This window comes from Rana temporaria, chromosome 6 (genome assembly GCF_905171775.1).
Source record: "Rana temporaria chromosome 6, aRanTem1.1, whole genome shotgun sequence".
NCBI classification, from domain to species: domain Eukaryota; kingdom Metazoa; phylum Chordata; class Amphibia; order Anura; family Ranidae; genus Rana; species Rana temporaria.
In genome coordinates this window covers 75,885,777-75,907,168 of record NC_053494.1, presented here as the reverse complement: position 1 = coordinate 75,907,168, position 21,392 = coordinate 75,885,777, and positions in this window count along the sequence as shown.

The window sequence follows — 21,392 nt, the reverse complement described above, 5'->3', positions numbered from 1 at the left end:
TATGAAGGAGGGCCAATGGTTGGTTGGGGCGGATGACATGGCCAGTGACAGAGGAGGCCAACTGAAAGACCTCTGACCAAAAATTACGTATAATCCTACAATCCCATATTATATGAGTAATATGGCCTCTGGAGCCACACATTCTCCAGCATTGTTGTGATTCTGAGGGGAATATCAGTGACAACCTGACTGGAGTGAGATATGACCTATGCAAAATTTTCAACATATTATCCCAATGATTAGTACAGTGGGTGTATTTATACGTCAGGCGAATTGCGGCGTTCCATTCTTCTATGGGGAATGTAATTCCCCAGTCCCTCTCCCAATTAGTCATGTGAGAAGTCTTAGAGGGAAGTTTGGAGTATTGTAGGAGGGAGTAGAACCAAGATAAGCCCTTAGGTCTGTCATGGTTTGTGGCAAGGTAGGACCAGACATCCGTCGGTAGATCATAATACGTCGTCGAGTGTACCTTGTGAAAGTGTTTCAGTTGCATATAGGAGTATGAACCTATGGTTGTGTCGCTTGCCAACACCTTCTGGACGGTAGTTAAATCATGTTCCTTCCATAAAGTAGTCCGTAGTTCAGGGATTAGATGTTCTACAGTCAAAATGTCAGTGATCATACGCCTGTTTTTAGTCGAGACTGGACATTCCCCCACACAGAAAGTGTAGCTTCCATGGAGGGCAATGTGCAGCCTGTCACAGGTAAGTTCGTCAGTTTGGCCAGTAGTAGGGAGGGTAAGTCTTTGCCATTAATACATGCTTTTTCTATTTTGACCCACAATTTGGAGAAGCCAGGTTCAAACCAGGCCTTCGTTTGGTCCAGAATTGCTGCTCTGTAGTAGTTTCGCAAGTTGGGAAATCCCAACCCCCCCATTTTCCTATGTCGTTGGAGCGTAGAAAACGTGATCCTTGGGATTTTACTTTGCCAGACAAATTTACGAAACAGTTTGTCTGCTGTCAGAAAGAATGCGTCTGGTACTACTATAGGGAGAGTCCCAAAATAATAAATGAGCTTCGGTAGTAGAGACATTTTTAGTGCAGCAATTCTGCCTATCCAAGATAGTTCTAAGGTCTCTATATGTGTTAAGTCCGTCTTAATGGTATGGAGAAGTGCATTATAATTAATGTCATATGTCCTCGTGGAGGGGTAAGTTATTTTAATACCCAGATAAGCTAGCGAGTCCGTCATCCATTGACATGGAAATTGTGCTTTAAGTGTCGCAGTCAGGGACCTAGATAGATTTATGGGTAAGATACAGGATTTGGTAATGTTCAGCTTATAGTACGTTTAGTTAGTGTCAGGACTACGTCGTCTGCAAAAAGACCTATCTTATGATCCACGTCTGCTACGGAGACTCCTGAAATTGCTCTAGTTGTTCTAATGGATTCGGCCAATGGCTCCATCATAAGGGTGAAGATTATGGGAGACAGTGGGCACCCCTGGCGCGTACCATTAGAGATAAAGAATTGGTCAGATATGGCACTGGACGAGAAGACTCTAGCCGAGGGGCAGGTATATAAAGCGGAAATTGCTGACAGGATGGTGCCATGTATGCCAAATTTCTGCAGGGTCGCTCTGAGATAGCCCCAGTGCACCCTATCAAAGGCCTTCTCCGCGTCCAGTGCCAGAAAGAAGTTCGCCTTTTTTCCAAAATATGCACTAAATTTAGTAGACGTCTCGTGCCATCCGGGGCCTGTCGCCCTTTAACAAACCCCACCTGATCCGCTTTAACCAGATATGGGGTAATAGATGCCAATCTATTTGCAATAATTTTCGTATAAACCTTCAGGTCTGTATTTAGGAGTGATATCGGTCTGAAGTTTTGGGGGGAGTCAGGTTTTTTCCCTGGTTTAGGTAGGGTCACAATAGTAGCCTGCAGCATCTCTTCGGGAAATGTGGAGGAGGAGGCAACACTGTTGAATAGGGTACATAGATATGGAGCTAGGATCGACGAAAAGGTTTTATAGTATTCTGAGGAGAAACCATCCGTGCCCGGGGCTTTTTGGTTTGGGAGTGCTCGGATGGTGTCCACTACTTCATTAAGGGTAATAGGGGCATTGAGTGCAGATAAGTGATCTGTTTGGAGCGTGGGTAAGGTGAGCGTGCTGAGGAAAGAATTAATGCTATGTTCAGTGGGTTGAGGAGTGTTGGGATCTGTGTGCAGGTTATATAGATCTTTGTAATATTTCATGAATGCATTGGCAATATGAGTGGGATGGTACACTAATTTGTTTGAGTGAGGATCTATGATGTGGGGGAGTTTGGTTTGTTGTTGGCGTTTATGAAGGTATTTTGCTAATAATTTCCCTGCCTTGTTCCCATGTGCATAGTATGTTGCTTTGATTCTCCTAAGGTGATTTTGGTGGGTAGTGATCAGTAACATGCGAAGTTTATGCCTACATGAAAACAGACTGGCCTACAGATTGGGAGTTGGGTTGTGTTTGTGTTGACACTCTAACGCTTTAAGCTCCTCAAGCAATCCACTCAACAGCTTTGCCTTCCTCCTCTTTTCTCTGGCTGCAGCTTGGATCAATATACCCCTGCTAAATGCCTTGTGTGAACACCACAAGGATGCTATATTAGTGTCAATACAGGGAGTGCAGAATTATTAGGCAAGTTGTATTTTTGAGGATTAATTTTATTATTGAACAACAACCATGTTCTCAATGAACCCAAAAAACTCATTAATATCAAAGCTGAATATTTTTGGAAGTAGTTTTTAGTTTGTTTTTAGTTTTAGCTATTTTAGGGGGATATCTGTGTGTGCAGGTGACTATTACTGTGCATAATTATTAGGCAACTTAACAAAAAAAAAATATACCCATTTCAATTATTTATTTTTTACCAGTGAAACCAATATAACATCTCAACATTCACAAATATACATTTCTGACATTCAAAAACAAAACAAAAACAAATCAGTGACCAATATAGCCACCTTTCTTTGCAAGGACACTCAAAAGCCTGCCATCCATGGATTCTGTCAGTGTTTTGATCTGTTCACCATCAACATTGCGTGCAGCAGCAACCACAGCCTCCCAGACACTGTTCAGAGAGGTGTACTGTTTTCCCTCCTTGTAAATCTCACATTTGATGATGGACCACAGGTTCTCAATGGGGTTCAGATCAGGTGAACAAGGAGGCCATGTCATTAGTTTTTCATCTTTTATACCCTTTCTTGCCAGCCACGCTGTGGAGTACTTGGACGCGTGTGATGGAGCATTGTCCTGCATGAAAATCATGTTTTTCATGAAGGATGCAGACTTCTTCCTGTACCACTGCTTGAAGAAGGTGTCTTCCAGAAACTGTCAGTAGGACTGGGAGTTGAGCTTGACTCCATCCTCAACCCGAAAAGGCCCCACAAGCTCATCTTTGATGATACCAGCCCAAACCAGTACTCCACCTCCACCTTGCTGGCGTCTGAGTCGGACTGGAGCTCTCTGCCTTTTACCAATCCAGCCACGGGCCAATCCCTCTGGCCCATCAAGACTCACTCTCATTTCATCAGTCCATAAAACCTTAGAAAAATCAGTCTTGAGATATTTCTTGGCCCAGTCTTGACGTTTCAGCTTGTGTGTCTTGTTCAGTGGTGGTCGTCTTTCAGCCTTTCTTACCTTGGCCATGTCTCTGAGTATTGCACACCTTGTGCTTTTGGGCACTCCAGTGATGTTGCAGCTCTGAAATATGGCCAAACTGGTGGCAAGTGGCATCTTGGCAGCTGCACGCTTGACTTTTCTCAGTTCATGGGCAGTTATTTTGCGCCTTGGTTTTTCCACACGCTTCTTGCGACCCTGTTGACTATTTTGAATGAAACGCTTGATTGTTCGATGATCACGCTTCAGAAGCTTTGCAATTTTAAGAGTGCTGCATCCCTCTGCAAGATATCTCACTATTTTTGACTTTTCTGAGCCTGTCAAGTCCTTCTTTTGACCCATTTTGCCAAAGGAAAGGAAGTTGACTAATAATTATGCACACCTGATATAGGGTGTTGATGTCATTAGACCACACACCTTCTCATTACAGAGATGCACATCACCTAATATGCTTAATTGGTAGTAGGCTTTTGAGCCTATACAGCTTGGAGTAAGACAACATGCATAAAGAGGATGATGTGGTCAAAATACTCATTTGCCTAATAATTCTGCACTCCCTGTAGTGTCGTTAAACATAAAGAATTCTGTTAGTTGTGAAGCTATCTTATCTGCCTGGGCAGCGGAGGAGAGTAGTTCTACATTGTTTCTCCACAAGTAAGCAGGAGATGCTGAGTTTCGATCATGTAGGGTTATAGACACTGGAGCGTGGTCCGACCAGGTTATGGAGTGAATGGACACTGATAGCGTTCTGTGCAATAGAGGCAAGTCTGATAGGATTAAGTCTATCCTGGAGTATGCCCGGTGCGGGAATGAGTAGGGGTGTAGTCTTTTTCCGAGGCATGGAGACACCTCCATGTGTCGTATAAGTTGTGGCCAGAAATGAAAGAGCTAAGTTCAAGTCTCCGTTGAGTTGGAGGTAAAGAGCAATCCATAGATTGGTTTGGAATGCCATTAAAGTCTCCGCACAAAAGTAGAGAGCCTTTCTTGACCTTTTCCACCTTTTTAATTACAGAGTTTAGAAATTTCAGTTGTCTCCTGTTCGGTGCATAAAGGTTGACCAAAGTGTATGGGGTGTTGTTAATATCGCAGGTCATAATTATATATCTGCCATTGGGGTCACAAATGAGATCATGAAGTTGGAATGCAACCGAATGTTTAATGGCCACTAGAACTCCTCTTTTCTTCACAGGAGAATTCGCCTGGAAAACATGTGGGTATGCTCTATGGGAGCATTGGGGTACTTTGGATGACATGAAATGAGTCTCCTGTATGCAAACAACGTCTCCTTTGAGACTGGTCATCTCTCTCCACATGGATGATCTTTTAAAGGGGCTGTTGAGACCATGTACATTCATGGATATGACCGAGAGAGTCATTTCAAGTGGTTAGAGTAATGCTTCATGTTAGCCCATAAAGTTCCAGTAAGCAGGTGTAGTATGTTAAAGTTACCTGAAGGTGGTGCTGTTGTATCAAAGGTCGGAAGCCAGATCTCCATGTAGTTGAAAGCATTGATGGAACTCAGCATATTTGTAGACAGGTTTTCTATGGTGCAGGTGGTCCTTGGTGCAGTATAAACACATAAAAAAAACGTAAAGAACAACAAAAATAAAAAATAACAGGTAAAGTGAAAGATATCACTATGTGCAAGCATTTTCGCCATAATCTTAGGGGGGAATTTCTCCCTGAGACCCATATCCAGCTATGCTAGAGGGTGGGCTATTTGAGATAAGGCTCATTGATAAAAGTTACTTCTGACGCCACTCCAGGGCAATTTTTGAGGGGTTTCTTTCCAGTGATGGAGCTGTAGCATCGTCTGGGAGCAGGTTCCACTTTTTAGCCAGGGCAATCCCATCTTCAATACTAGTGATTGCGTAGGTGCGGTTGTCCCTTGTTATGAGCAATTTAGTGGGGAATCCCCACGAGTAGGGAATCTTGTGATTCTGAAGGATTTTGGTCATGGAGGATAGATTTTTGCGGGCTAGCATGGTGTGTTTAGAAAGGTCAGCGAACACTGAGATGTCAGAATAAGGCCCGGGTAGTGGATGGTTCTTTCTAGAGAACCGCATGAGGTCGTCTTTGACATGGAAATAGTGGATACGGGCTATAACATCCCTCAGGACTCCTTCTGGGAGGAATTTAGGCTTAGGGAGACGGTGTGCTCTGTCTACAATCACTTCAGTGGAGGCTGTGTCAGGTAGCAAAGCAGCAATGAAATCCTGAACATAATGGCGCAGTTCTGCCGGGGCTACAGTTTCCTCCACACCTCTTAGTTTTATATTATTTCGTCTCGATCTGTCTTCTAAATCAGCTAATTTCTCTCTCATAGCTTGCATCTCAGTTTCTGTGTCATTATGGGCATCAACCAGCTCGTTGTGGGCAGTAGTGAAGTCCCCCATCTTTTCCTCCACGTGGCAAACCCTGTCCCCTATTGCAGACACATCTCTTTTCAGTTGATTAACACAGAGCAGCATGTCATTATGTAGGGAGCCCCTTAATGTAATTAACATGTCTCTCATGGTCGTATCACTGAGGGGCTGTCCAGTAGTGGGGAACTCAGTTAGCTGTTCAATAAAGACATTTGTGCTGTCTTGTGAATTGCACCCATCCCCCGGCTCACCTGCATAAGTGTGGGATGTTGACCGTTTCTGTGCCAACTTCTGCGGGCTATTTATAGGCGATGTGCCTGGCGTTGATCCTCCGCTAGCATCGTGGGGTGGGTAGGTGCCCTGCCTGTGCTGTGGCGATGCGCCGCCGCTTCCGTTGTGGCGCGGGCCGAACCGCGAGTCCGAGGCTTCGGCGCCATCTTGCGGCCTAGGTGTGCTCGCCGTCGGATAAAAATCCGTCAGTTTCTTCGGGCCTTTTTCGGTTTTCCGTTTGCCCATAATCACGCAGGGGTGCCCGGGTGTCTAGTCAGGCGATGTGGAGCCCTGGGTTGCAATTAGCAGTCGCTGGATGGAGCTGGATTCTCCGGGTCTCTGGAGCTCTGTCTCTACACGACCATCCGCCTCGGCTGCAGGCCCCTAGCACAACAAGAATATCAAACCACGATTATATCAGAAATTTAGACAATAAATGGACAGAAAGCAAAAGAACCTGAGGAGATACCAGAGGCTTTTAAAGAATACTTTAGTTTATTGTATACCTCCTCTCTCCCCTCTGACTTCTGCCCGGAAGCTATGATGGGTCTTTTAGACCGGGTAGCTCTTGGGTGGTTATCAGATGAGGAGAGGAGGACATTGATATGTCCCATCACTACTGAGGAAATTATGGAGGTTATACGTACACTCCTGGGGGAAAAGACACCAGGCCCCGATGGAATCCCGGGGGAAGTTTATAAAAAATATGGAACCATAATAGCCCCTAAATTAGCAGAAGTATTTTCAAATGGATTATCGAGAGGGGCCCTTCCAGATTCCATGAGAGAAGCACATATAACATTAATATATAAAGAAACGAAAGATCCAAAACTATGCTCTTCATATAGGCCAATTGCGCTATTAAATTCAGATCTTAAAATACTAACAAAGATATTAACATTAAGAATACAACCCCTGTTCAGAAATATTATAGACTCAGATCAGACAGGATTTATGCCTCAGAGAACAACAGATATTTTAAATTACGTAGGTTACATACTAATATACATACTCATCATATACAGGAAGGATCCAGGACGGTGGCCTCTCTAGACATAGAGAAGGCCTTTGACACAATAGAATGGCCCTTTTTATGGGAAATACTTAGGAGGATGGGGTTCCCATTGGTGTTTATTACGTGGATTCAAACAATATATGGGAGACCCATGTCAGCTGTTAAATGGGGAGGAAATCTGTCATCTTTCTTTCAGTTTTATAGAGGTACGAGGCAGGGCTGCCCTCTCTTTCCGACACTCTTTGCAATAGCAATAGAACCAGTGGCAGAGGCTCTTAGGACCTCTCCAAATATTCAAGGACTTCGAGTAGGAGGGTTGGAGGAGAGGGTAGCCCTCTATGCTGATGATATGCTATTATTTCTGAGAGATGCGGGTCCATCTTTGGAGGGGGCCTTAGAACTATTGAATATTTTTTCATTGTTTACAGGGCTTAAAGTTAATTGGGGAAAGTCTCTGTTATTTCCTATTGATCAGGGAGCACAGGATATTATGGCCCCAAATATACCATTGAAATGGGTGAGAGAATTTAAATAACTTGGTATAATAATATCTAGACAAGTTAAAGACTTTGGAAAACTAAACTTGGATCCTGTGATACAGAAACTTGGGAGGAAATTAAAGATATGGGTATCGTTACCATTGTCCTTATTAGGGCGTATAAATCTAGTGAAGATGAAGATTCTCCCTAAGTTCCTGTATATATTAGTATATATAAGTATTTATTAAGAGCCATACCATTCGATACAAGTAAATTAAGTGAACAGTGGAGAAGAGACGTTCCAAACCTGGCAGGGGAAAATTGGGAGGAAGTGTGGAAGTCCCCATTGCAGATATTGGTATCACTCCGAGATAAATTAATGCAATACAAGATAATACATAGGAGCCACTATACACCATATAAGTTATATAAGATCTATCCATCAAACCCTCAGAATTGCTGAAGATGTGCAGACATCCCAGGAAATTTTATGCATATATTTTGGTCATGCCCAAAGATAGTGGTATTTTGGAGGGAAGTCTTGAGAATAATTACCACAATAACATCAATAGTCTTGGAACAGGAGGCAGAGATCCGCCTACTGGGATTGGTAGGGAATATTGTCCCGATGGGACTATTATTCTATGCTAGAAAGACGATAGTCCTAAATTGGAAAAAGGTAGAGGACCCTTCGGTAACACATTGGAAAAATCTAGTAAATAATAATTTGCCACTATATAGGGAGACAAACTGCAATAGAGGACAGGGGGAGAAATATGAGAGAGTATGGGCAAGCTGGATAGAAAATCCTATGACAGCTTCAGGATAAATAGGGCATAGGGGGAGGTCAACCACTATGTACGTCCACAGAATGGGAGGTACAGGCAGATGGGCGTACATGTACGTCCCTGCCTTTCCGCGGGTCAGAGGTCCGATCAGGACCCCCCCCCCCCGCTACATGCGGTGGTCGGATTCCCGCGGGGAGTGATCCGGGACAACGGCGCGGCTTCGGCTTTGTTTATAGCCGCTCCGTCGCGATCGCTCCCCGGAGCTGAAGAACGGGGAGAGCCGTATGTAAACACGGCTTCCCCGTGCTTCACTGTGGCGGCTGCATTGATCGAGTGATCCCTTTTATAGGGAGACTCGATCAATGACATCAGTGCTCCAGCCACACCCCCCTACAGTTGTAAACACACACTAGGTGAACCCTAACTCCTACAACGCCCCCTGTGGTTAACTCCCAAACTGAAACTGTCATTTTCACAATAAACAATGCAATTTAAATGCATTTTTTGCTGTGAAAATGACAATGGTCCCAAAAATGTGTCAAAATTGTCCGAAGTGTCCACCATAATGTCGCAGTCATGAAAAAAATCGCTGATCACCGCCATTAGTAGTAAAAAAAATTTTTTATAAAAATGCAATAAAACTATGCCCTATTTTGTAAACGCTATAAATTTTGCGCAAACCAATCGATAAACGCTTATTGCGATTTTTTTTTTAACAAAAATAGGTAGAAGAATATGTATCGGCCTAAACTGAGGAAAAAAAAAATGTTATATATGTTTTTGGGGGATATTTATTATAGCAAAAAGTAAAAAATATTGTATTTTTTTCAAAATTGTCGCTATATTTTTGTTTATAGTGCAAAAAATAAAAACCGCAGAGGTGATCAAATACCACCAAAAGAAAGCTCTATTTGTGGGAAAAAAAGGACGCCAATTTTGTTTGGGAGCCACGTCGCACGACCGTGCAATTGTCTGTTAAAGCGACGCAGTGCCGAATCGCAAAACCTGGCCTGGGCATTTAGCAACAAAATGGTCCGGGGCTTAAGTGGTTAAATACACCATTAAAAAAAAAAGGGGGAGAGAAAGGAATGTAAGATGGTTGAACCCGGACGGGTTCGACTCTGCTACTATGTTAGAGGCAGCAGTGGTTCAATCGGTAGAGGCACTGCAAGGTTTGTCAGATGAAAGGAAAGTTAGGGGGAAATTTTAGAATGTTGTTGTAAAAGGTGAAATGTATTTGTATATGTATTGCTTTTTTATATTTATGAATGTAAATTGGAAACATTTTATAAAGAGATTTATAAAAAAAAAACTGTCCACACTGATGAGTCCGGTGTCTAAGGCCCCGTACTCACGACCAAACATGTCTGCTGAAACTGGTCCGCGGACCAGTTTCAGCAGACATGTTTGGCCGTGTGTAGGCACGAGCGGACCATTTTCGGGCGGATCGGACAGGTTTCCAGCGGACAACTGTTTCCTGGACTTGCTTTAAAACAGTCCGCTGCAAACCTGTCCCCCCGACATGTACGGTCGTCTGTACAGACCTACCGTACATGTCCGGCCGCCCGCCATCCCTCGCATGCATCAAATGACTTCGACGCATGCGTGGAAGCATTTAAAAGGCAGGCCCGCCCACGTGTTTACGCGCGGAGTTCTGTTCGATGGTGTGTACAGCCATCGAACAGAAGTCCCCGGGCAGACATGTCCGATGAAAACGGTCCGCGGACCGGTTTCATCGGACATGTCTGCTCGTGAGTACAAGGCCTAAAGGGGGGTTTGGCATTTCCAGACTGCCAGAAATATTTTCTGGCAGCCCAGCTGGTCACAGCGGTTTGGTGGCTAGCGCCAGACACGTCCAACCCAGCGGCAGTTCTGGAGGTGGTGGTGGTCTGTTCTGTGGAGGCCCTAACACATTTACCCCTTCAAAGTCCCAAAGCTCCATACAATTTGACCACCTCCATGTACACGACTCTGAAGGCCTGGAGGGCAGGACTGGGACTAAAGAAGTTCCCGCAAAATGTAGTCTCCCCACACGCCCCCCTATGGAACAACACTTACCCCATTTTTACTCACTACCAGACCCCAAAAAATGGGTTAAATGTGGTATTAAACTGTTATCCGGCCTCACCACCAGCCAATGGCGACCCTAGGGGGGGTCAGAGGGGGCCCTGACCCCCCCCAACATTATGCTGTGGGGGGGTCAGTAACAGTCTCTCCTGAGAGGGACCAGCGTCCCCAGTCAGCTCTGAGGGAAATTCCTCCCCCCTCCCTCTGCTCACTGACACTGCATAATGCGAGCGCTCACACAACCACAGCCGCCCAATCTGCTCCTTCCCCTGCATCCTCATTGGCACGGAGAAGAGCGAGTTGCAGAAAGGACTCCATGAGCACTGGGGGGGGGGGGTGTGGCCAAGCCTTCATTTCATTTACTGAAAAAACAGACTGATTTCTCCCGTCCTTAGGACAGGAGAACAGGTGAACCAGCCTGTAAATTCCGAGAGTGGTGACTGCAAGCCGAGCCAAGTGTCAGTCTATGACAGTGTTTCTCAACTCCAGTCCTCGGGGCGCACCAACAGGTCATGTTTTCAGGATTTCCCTCAGATCAAACTGCTGTGGTAATTACTAAGGCAGTGAAACTGATAAAATCACCTGTGCACAATAATGGAAAGCCTGAAAACAAGACCTGTTGGTGCGCCCCGAGGACTGGAGTTGAGAAACACTGGTCTATGACACTCTTTCGCAGCCCAGCGAGTCCAGCCACCTCCCCCCCCCACTCTCCTCACATACGAGCAGGGAGGAATACAGCTCCTCCTTTCAGTCCCGCCCAACACTATCCCGGTGTGCTGTATCTGAAGAGAGGGGATGTGTGGGCGGGAAATATGAAATTCAGCAGCATTCCTGGCTGTGTGTGAATGATGCCTGAGATTCTAGCCTGGACCGTGGGCAAGTGTGTGCACTGCAGACTGCAGTACACTGTAATCACTGAACTACATTATCTCTCCCTCGTATGTCTCCCTCCCCCTCTCCATTTCTTTCAAGACATTCACAATTTACTTTCACTTTCAGTTAGGCAGGTAATATACGGTGAACATTTCTTTCCTGCATCCACAGATTGCAGGAAAGAAACTTGCATGATTCCACCATCAACACAGACAGTGCTGACACTTGCCCAGCAATTGTATTCTCCCGACAAACAGTGATTATCACTAGTGGCTATAGCAACCAGTAGTGATAATCATAAGAGAATCTGCTCATTAATGGTTCAAATCTCAGCCAGTTCCTGCTGAACCAGCTGAGAATTAAACTGTCTATGGCTGCTCTTAGGCAGCCCATACATTGATCACTTTTTTTTCATTCAACTATTATGGGGCTGATGTACAGGAGGGCTAGCATAATTTGTTGTTAGAGATTGGCTGGGCATTTTCAAAATTCCACATGCCAGAGCCTGCCAGGAAGCCCACACTGCACAGCGCTAATCACAGGCAGTGAGACATTTCCTGGTCCGCAGCTGCACAGATCAGGAAATGTCTCACTGACTGTGATTAGCACTGTGGAGTGTCGGCTTCCTGGCGGGATCGGGCATGTGGGATTTCAAACACACCTGAGCCCATCTCTATTGGTTGTAGACAGTTGAGCTCCCTGCAGGTTGCTTAGCAGCAGTGGCGCCTTCTCTGGCATGCTGATCGGGATGCAATCCAGGTGATGCTCCTAGTCAAATCCTAGTGTTAAATATCAGTGATTTTATTGATCAAAGCCCACACTTTACAGGCATAGAGCCCACATGGCTGTGGAACATACGGTTGATTATATATATGTGGTTGTACTCTTGATGCTAATAAATACTGTGTTTATTAGATCTGACTGGTAGCATCACCTGGATCACATCCCGATCAGCATGTCAACAGAGAAGGTTATACAGCATTACTGCTACTAGGTGACCAGCTGGGGGCTCGGCTCTCTATAACCAATAGTTCCAGCCTTCCCCTGCTTGCACCCAGAATGTCACCAGCACTAGGTCGTAATAGCTTGCCGCCACTGCCAAGGAGACAGATGCCAGACCAGCGCTGTCAATAGCAGGGACAGGACAGCTGGGGAACCCCACATTGGCAGAACACTGTATGTTACTAATGATGGAAGTAGCCCAATTGCCTGCTGGCACTGACTCCTGCGTGGGTCTAGTACCAACGCTGTGGCAGGTATGAATTGTTTGTATGTCTTATTCTCAATAAAAAGATTAAAAAAAATAAAAAAGAACACAAATTTCCTTAAAAGAACCAAAGAAATATCGCTCATCGGCACAAAAGGTTGTCTTTATTAAAACTGAGAGAACCAGATTAAAATCCCATGGGCACAAGGGAGTCCTAACCGGCAGAGCTATATGTGTTACCCCTTGTATGAAGGCCCAGACCAAAGAATGCGAAGCAAGCAGCCTTTGAAAAAATACTGACAAGGCCGAAATCTGACCCTTGATTGTACTCAAGGCCAGCTTAATTTCTACCCTGTACTAACTAACTGTAGGAAAGCAAGAACTATACCTATACATATAAGACATACTTCCGAGGATTACATTTAGCGATTGTAAGGCAGGATGGAGCACCGGCCCTTGCAACAGCAGGTCTGGGTGATATGGAAGAGTCCATGAACTCCCTATTGTCGTTCTTACGATCTCTGCATAACAGGATCTTCTGGACCATGCCAGGGCTACTAGAATCACCAGCTTCCATTTCTCTTTGATCCTGCGAAGAAGGTAGCAGCTGAACTGGGGGGAATGCTTACATCAGTTGAAAACTTGTCTTTGACACAAAGTTGTCCAACTTTCTGTTGAACCTGGGTGCCAATAGATCTATGTCCGGGGTAAGGCATATGGCCAGAAAAATGTCGAGATGTAGAGCCCATTCTCCCGGGAAAATTTGTTGACGGCTCAAGAGATCCGTCTGCCAATTCTCCACCCCTGGATTGAAGACTGCAGATAGACAAGGACCTTCTGGGCTGCACGGCTTCTGGTGACCCCCTGGTGATTGATATAGGGCACTGCCATGGCATTGTCAGAGTGTATCCTGATGGGACAACCTTGTGCCGCCCAAATCTCTAGGATGTTGATGGGCAAGGTCTTCTCGGACTCTGACCACTTCTCTTGGACAGTGGATTCTTCCAGGACTGCACCCCAGCCCAAGAGGCTGGCATCCGTTGTTGCTACCTTCAAGGTAACTGGCATGAAGGATTTCAAGTTTTTGGTTATCAACCACTAATTGAGACTCTGGCACACCCTTGGGGCCAGACACATTGGGTAAACCAAGGATTGGGTCTCTGTGTTCCAGGCAGACAGAATACTGTTTTGCAACAGTCATGAATGAAACTGGGCATAGGGAACAGCTGTGAATGAGCCACCATCTTCGAATGAGTCAACTCATGCAAAGGCAAATGGAAGGACCCTTCCTTGCCCTGACCACCTGGACCAGCTCTCTTATAGCATTGACTTTTGTCTGAGGCAAAAACACCCTTCATTGGGCTGTGTCTATAACCAGACCTAAAAACTCCAGCCTCCTTTTTCTAGGTTGAGAATCCAACCCAGGTGTTCCAGATACTTGACCGTGCTGGACACTCCCTGGTTTAACCGTGCCACTGATTGATCTACCAGCAACAGGTCGTCCAGGTATGCCCTAACTGCTATACCCTAGGCCAGTGATGGCGAACCTTGGCACTCCAGATGTTTTGGAACTACATTTCCCATGATGCTCATCTACACTGCAGAGTGCATGAGCATCATGGGAAATGTAGTTCCAAAACATCTGGAGTGCCAAGGTTCTCCATCACTGCCCTAGGCCCTTAGTCTCGCCAAAGGCGGGGCCAGAATTGGGAAAGATTGGCACATGCAGATATGCATCTTCGATGTCTATTTATGCTAGAAATTCTGCTCCCCGCAGGGTGGATACGACAGACCCGATTGACTCCATGCGAAAGGTGTGGATGTTTAGGAACCGTTTTGTTCCAGGCAGATAGTATTATGTCTGCCACCAGAGAGACCCAAGCCTTGGATTACCCAATGTGTCTGGCCCCAAGGGTGTGCCAGAGTCTCAATTGGTGGTTTTGGTACAGTGAAGAGATTTTAATAAAACCCCATGCCCTGCTCTTCTGAGGGGGGCTCTATGATTACACCCTGAGACATTATTTCTAGCACCAGAAATAAAGACTTTATTTTCACTGGGTCTTTGGAGACGTTCGAACTTCGAAAACGAACTTCTGAAACTAGTTTGTTACCATAGAAATGACCCATCTGTCTGGGATCTCTTCTTGCCAAGCCCCTGAAAACCACAGAAGACTTCCCCCCCACTCGATCGAGCGGGGGCACCCCTTTAAGGCCTTGGGACCCTGTTTTGTAGGCTTCTGCCCCCCGAGCTTCTTCTGTCCTTGTGCTTGGCCCTGAAGCCTACCCTTTGACCCTGACCCGGAGAGGAATGAGGGACACCTACTCCTTCTCTTAGGTAGAAGTTGACATTTTTTGGATGTACTTATCCAAATCCTCCCCAAGCAAACGTTCCCCATGAAAGAGTAAACCAGCTTTCTTTTACATGGTGACCAATGCTTTAGTCACAGAATTTTACACATATGTACTAATAGGAGGGCAAGGCGTGATGCCTGATGAATAGAATCTTTGATAGCATCAACCACAAAACATAAGGCGCTTGGTAACTCCAAAATACCGGGCCTCTCCTCCTCCACTTTTAAAACCTGCTTCATTTTGACAAATATCTATTGCTGCTACTGCAGGTTGTGCTACTGTTTGGTAGAGTCCTCAGTCACACCGCTCCTGCTGGAGTACTGGAACATAATGAGGGCGCAGCGGAACGGTCGGTAGTGTGGAAAAGCTTTAAGGCCTCCACTATGTATGTGTCATTAAAGCTGCCAGAATAGAAAATAATTATATTTCTGAGGAACTCAAAGCTCATGGAAAACAATGTGCCCAGACCCACACTGATACTTCCTCCTTCTTGACTGAGCTGCAGATGGCTAGGACTGTTTCACTTCCAAAATCTCACCCAGTGTACATTAAAAATTAGAGCTGAGGAATTGTTTGAGAAGGGTGACAAAAATGGCAAACTACTGGCTTACCTGACAGCAGATGCTCGGAAGCACACTGCGATTCCTTGCATTTCTTCATCAGAGGGTACAGTTGTGAGAGATAGAGAGGGAATCATGCAAGCATTTGTCTCTTACTACTCAGATTTATACTATGCGATCCCGCCCTATGAACACCAGGTTCTTGAGGATTGTGCCATAGTGGTGTTAACAGTCGAATCCCAACTATTGGCAATAGTAAACTTTTATGTCCTGCCCCCTTTCAGACACAAGGTACTATATAAAGTGTTAGAGAAGGTGGCCACCCATTGAAGTTGTTGGTGGCGGGTGATTGCAACAATATAATTTTGCAAATCCATTATATTTCAGGCGACTAGGATACTATACACCAGGCCTTTCTATCTCAAGCGTCTGCGGACATCAGTAAAGGAACGCTGTTTTGTCATACTTTATCTCAGGGTGCTTACGAGTCTCAGCCAGGATTAGATCCCTATGCCTGAAATTAAGCAGGCAAACTAGAAAAGCGTGTGGCACTTTCCACAATGGGGACAGGTGTTGCAGGCCCAGTAGCCATTTAAAAAAGGATTCTGCAAACACTACAGGGTCAGGGTCCTCCTTGCCCTCTGGGAGCCTCACAACCCGGATATTATTGTGTCTGAGGTGGTTCTTATCTTCGCATCTTCAGAGCGGATCATAAGGATCTTAACTTGCTGCTGGAGTTCCACCACAGATTGTGTAGTGGGCGCAGATGCGATGCTCTGCTTCAGTAATCAGGCCACATTCGATGGTCTATCTTCCCCTCCACAAAGGACTTATTTTCAGTGCTGGCCCCTAGGATCACAGCAGCCCTGGGTCAGCCTGAGACGTGGATGATGGGCCAGCCAGGTCCAGAGCTGCCATCAGGGAGTCCATCTGTATCCCCACTGACGCTGAGGTCAGAGAAGTGACAGGCAAGATGGCTGCCGATTGAGTATTCATCAGAGCAGACCGGGAGTCCTGAGCAGCTGCCTTCTTCGTGGATTTTCATTTACCAGTCATGGGGGCCCTCCCAGTCAGCAGGAAGGTGTTTGCTGAGCAGGATCGTTGATTTAAACCCAGGGTGGATGTCACGGATGGCAGGAGCTCAAGCTAAACACGTATATCCTCTCTCACATCCCGGCCACGCCCCACGGGTCCCTCTTTTCTACTCCTACATGTCCACTCAGGAGGAAGTGCCCACCCAACCGTATATATGCAGTGGCTGGGTGGGATGTGGTTAAAGTGTCCGATCTGTATTTAGCTTCTTATAGGCTGCGCAAGGAGCCTCATATCTCTGGAACCATAAGTCATAGGAGCCCCAGTAGTGGGGGTAGGACTTAGGCTACATACCCCTCAAATTTTGGGTCTCTGTGACCCCAGGTCGCTGAGCTACGACCCTCAAAGCTATTTTTTTTTTTTTAATGTTCATGGCAGGTGAGGCCCTGCTTCACCTGACTGCACATTACTGATGCATACATATAGGAACACATATAGATGCATATATTACAGCAAAATAAGTGAATATGTGTATGCGACTTTAAAAGCATTCTAATAGTCCTCAAAAGTTTATTATTATTAATTTACAGGATTTACAGTATAGCACCAATAGCTTACGCAGAACTTTACAATAAAAACAATACAGTTCAATACAGAAGGAATAGGAGGGCCCTGCTCATGGAGCTTACAATCTAATGGGAAGGGGAGGTTGTACAAAAGCTAATGGCTCCAGGGGATCTGATGAAGGGGACTTCGAAGTTCTTCAAAAAAAGGAAAAGGTCTGGTGTCACCCGCAAACCACCTCCATCCTAAAATATGCAACAAAAACACAAACTTACTGCTTGTCACTTCCTGTTTCCCTCACTTGCAGCAGTTTCAATTCATTCAAATTGACATTATTAATGGATACTGGGAGATCTTTGGTGACACATTCCCCAACCTTGGGGTAGCTTGGGGTGATGTTGTGGATGCCTTGTATTTTGTGGTTAGTATTTAGAATTGTATATGATAGGCCAGTAAAGAGATTGTCACGGACTGGTTAGTAAGGTGTATTAGTCTGGCAGCAGCATTCATGATAGACTGAAGGGTGGATAGCCTGTGTAAAGGCAGGTCACTGAGGAGAGAGTTGCACTAGTCAAGGCAGGAAAAAAACAAGGAGTGAATAAGTTGTTTTGTGGAGATGTTGCAGAGGTTAAGGCAGTGAGATTTAGCCAGTGATTGGATGTGGGGGCTGAAGGAGAGGTCAGAGTCTAGGATTACACCCAGCACCCTGGCATGTGTGGAGGGACCAGTGGTTGTGCCGTTGATCTCAATTGTAAAGTCATGGGAGGGAATCAGGGAGGAGGAAATATTACAAGCTCAGTTATTGGAAGCTGTGGAAGGTTATCAACTGGCCCAGGCAAGAGGTATAGAGATAGAATAGGACAGAGCCTTGGGGTACCTCAACAAGATATGAATGAGCCCAAACAAATTCTATACAAATTGACAATCTCTTTACTGGCCTAACATATAAAATTCTAAATACTAACCACAAAATACAAGGCATCCACAACATCACCCCAAGGTTGGGGAATGTGTCACCAAAGATCTCCCAGTATCCATTAGTAATGTCAATTTGAATGAATTGAAACTGCTGCATGTGAGGGAAACAGGAAGTGACAAGCAGTAAGTTTGTGTTTTTGTTGCATATTTTAGGATGGAGGTGGTTTGCGGGTGACACCAGACCTTTTCCTTTTTTTTAAGAACTTCGAAGTTACAGGTTAAATCTGTATCCCATATGCAGGGGAACCTGGATCAGGGCCCCCTAGATCAAAGGAGAAAGGGTAGAGCTTAAAATTGAAAGAATCATTATATTATAAGTATTATAATCATTCTTTAATAGTATTAAAATTAATAGGTCAAAAAATCGTTATGGCCTGTATTAACAGGCCATAACAATAGGGCTGATCTTTGCAAGATAGCAAGTAGATGACATTTAGGCATTGGGGGAGGGACTCTCCAGCCCGGGCTGCCAGATTTTATAAAATTTCTTAGGACACCCTTTACTTAGATAAGTAGCCTTATAAAAATGGGAACATTTTATTGACCAATCCTTTCCAAAAAGCCAATAAGGGTTTCTTCCAATGAGCATAAAACAAAAGGATACTCCGTAGAGTATGCTGCCCTCTTAGGGGGCAACCCCTCCACCAGGCCCAAAAGGCATACTGACACTGTTAAGGGAATGTATAGGGCTGTAATTGTGGTGATAAATCTTACCAAAAATTCTGCACCACTGGGCAATACCAAAATATATGACCAAAGGTGGACAGGGAGTGCAAGCAATGCCAGCACTCCACGGAAACTGACAGATACAGTGCCTTGATTTGCTGTGTCCCCCACATAGCTTCTCGCAAACCAAAAGTTTAGATGGACGGCCATGTCTTGGTAGGTTTGCAGTTATGCCATACTCGTTACATTTTCGCATGTGGGATTGAACAGTGCTCCATAAGATGTTTAAAGCTTGGGATATATTTTATAACCTAACTCTGCTTTAAACTTCTCCACAACTGGTGTGTTCTGGTGTATTCATACCCCTTGAAATATTCCACATTTTGTCATGTTACAACCAAAAATGTAAATGTATTTTATTGGGATTCTATATGATAAACCAACACAAAGTGGCAGATAATTGTGAAGTGGAAGGAAAATTATTAAAAATGTTTTCGAAACTTTTTACAAATTAATATCTGAAAACTGTAGCGTGCATTTGTATTCAGCCTCCTTTACTCTGATACCCCTAACTAAAATCTATCAGCTTCAGAAGTCACCTAATTAGTAAATAGTTTACCTGTGTGTAATTTAATCTTAGTATAAATACAGCTGTTCTGTGAAGCCCTCAGAGGTTTGTTAGTATTCATGATGAAGGCCAAGGAACACACCAGACAGGTCAGGGATAAAGTTGTGGAGAATTTTAAAGCAGAGTCAGGTTATAAAATATATACCAAGCTTTAAACATCTTATGGAGCACTGTTCAATCCCACATGCGAAAATGTAAAGAGTATGGCATAACTGCAAACCTACCAAGACATGGCCGTCCATCTAAACTTTTGGTTTGCGATAAGCTATGTGGGAGATACAGCAAACACGTGGAAGAAAGTGTTCCGGTCAGATACCAAAATTGAACTTTTTGGCCTAAAAGCAAAATGCTATGTGTGGTGGAAAACGAACACTGCACATCACCATGAATACACCATCGCCACCGTGGATCATGTTGTGGGGATGCTTTTCTTCTGCAGGGAAGCTGGTCAGAGTTGATGGGAAGATGGATGGAGCCAAATACAGGGCAATCTTAGAAGAAAACCTGTTAGAGTCTGCAAAAGACTTGAGACTGGGGCAGAGGTTCACCTTCCAGCAGGACAACATCCAACATCCTAAACATACAGCCAGAGCTACAATGGAATGGTTTAGATCAATGGAATGGTCAGCAACCCTGTCCTCAGGGCCCACTAACAGGCCAGGTTCTGATATACATCACAGGTGATATCATTTGCTGCTCAGTGATTGTAGTATTCTAGTCTGCATCTCCACAAGGTAATACATAAAACCTGTCCTTGAGGACAATGGTTGATGACCACTGGTTTAGATCAAAGCATATTCATGTGTTAGAAGGGCCCAGTCAAAGTCTAGACTTAAAATCCACTTGAGAATCTGTGACAAGACTTGAAATTTGCTGTGGAGATCTCCATCCAGTCTGACAGAGCTTGATCTATTTTGCAAAGAATGGGCAAAAATGACACTCTCTAGATGTGCAAAGCTGGTAGAGACATACCCAAAAAGACTTGCAACTGAGGGAGGCAGAGATAAGCAAAGTGACCATGAGGAACATACAACATATAGGTACACTCGGTCCAGAGGACGGGGTAAGAGGGGAAGAACTAAACCCCTTAGAAATAGAGAGGATAATCTTTTTGGAGAAATTTACCATCTGAGGACACGTTGCACTACACAGGAACCAGGAGGAGATGGAACAAGCATTAATAAACCTCTTTATCTACCCAAGAAGATCTGTACATGTTTCAATGTATCCAGTATACATCTAACAGAGATACACACATAGCAGTTTTAAAAAAAGGTCTCTCCTTTGTACCTACCAAGGATTTTGATTTAATTGAGTGGGTCAAAAACATCAACTTATTTTCTAGAAAACTAGCATTAAAGAAGAAATTTAAAGATCAAGTAAAAATTTGACATTAAAAAGATATAGAAATGTTGCGGTTACTTGAATCATTACAAAATGAAAATTATGGAGGAACTAGAGGTGATAAGACCATTCTCTTCTTATAAACTTAAAAGTAACCTCACTCCCCCTTTCCCACAGCTTTTTGTTAAGACGATTGAAAACGATCTACAGACCCTTTGAGAAAAAAGAGGAGTTAGAAAGAAACACTTAAATCTTACTTATGCTGAGTGGATTGCCTTATAGGCTACGCACCAAGAATTAAATAAGCTAATAAAGGGGGGAATATTGTCTTAATAGAGAGAACACATTGTTTAAAAATGTGTTAGGATTTCATAACTTTCCTCCTGACTCAGGATATCCATATCAATAGATCCTAAGGATTATCTGCAGGATTTGAGAACGATCCTGCAAAATGGAGTAGATAAAAAATTAAAGGATCACTAAACAAAAAAAATTTTTGGGCTCAATAGCTTGCTTTACCTTATAGCAGTCTTGATTTCATGTCCTCATTGTCCGTTCTTGCTTTTAAGCAGCTGTAATCCTTTGCTGAAATCCTCACTTCCTGGTT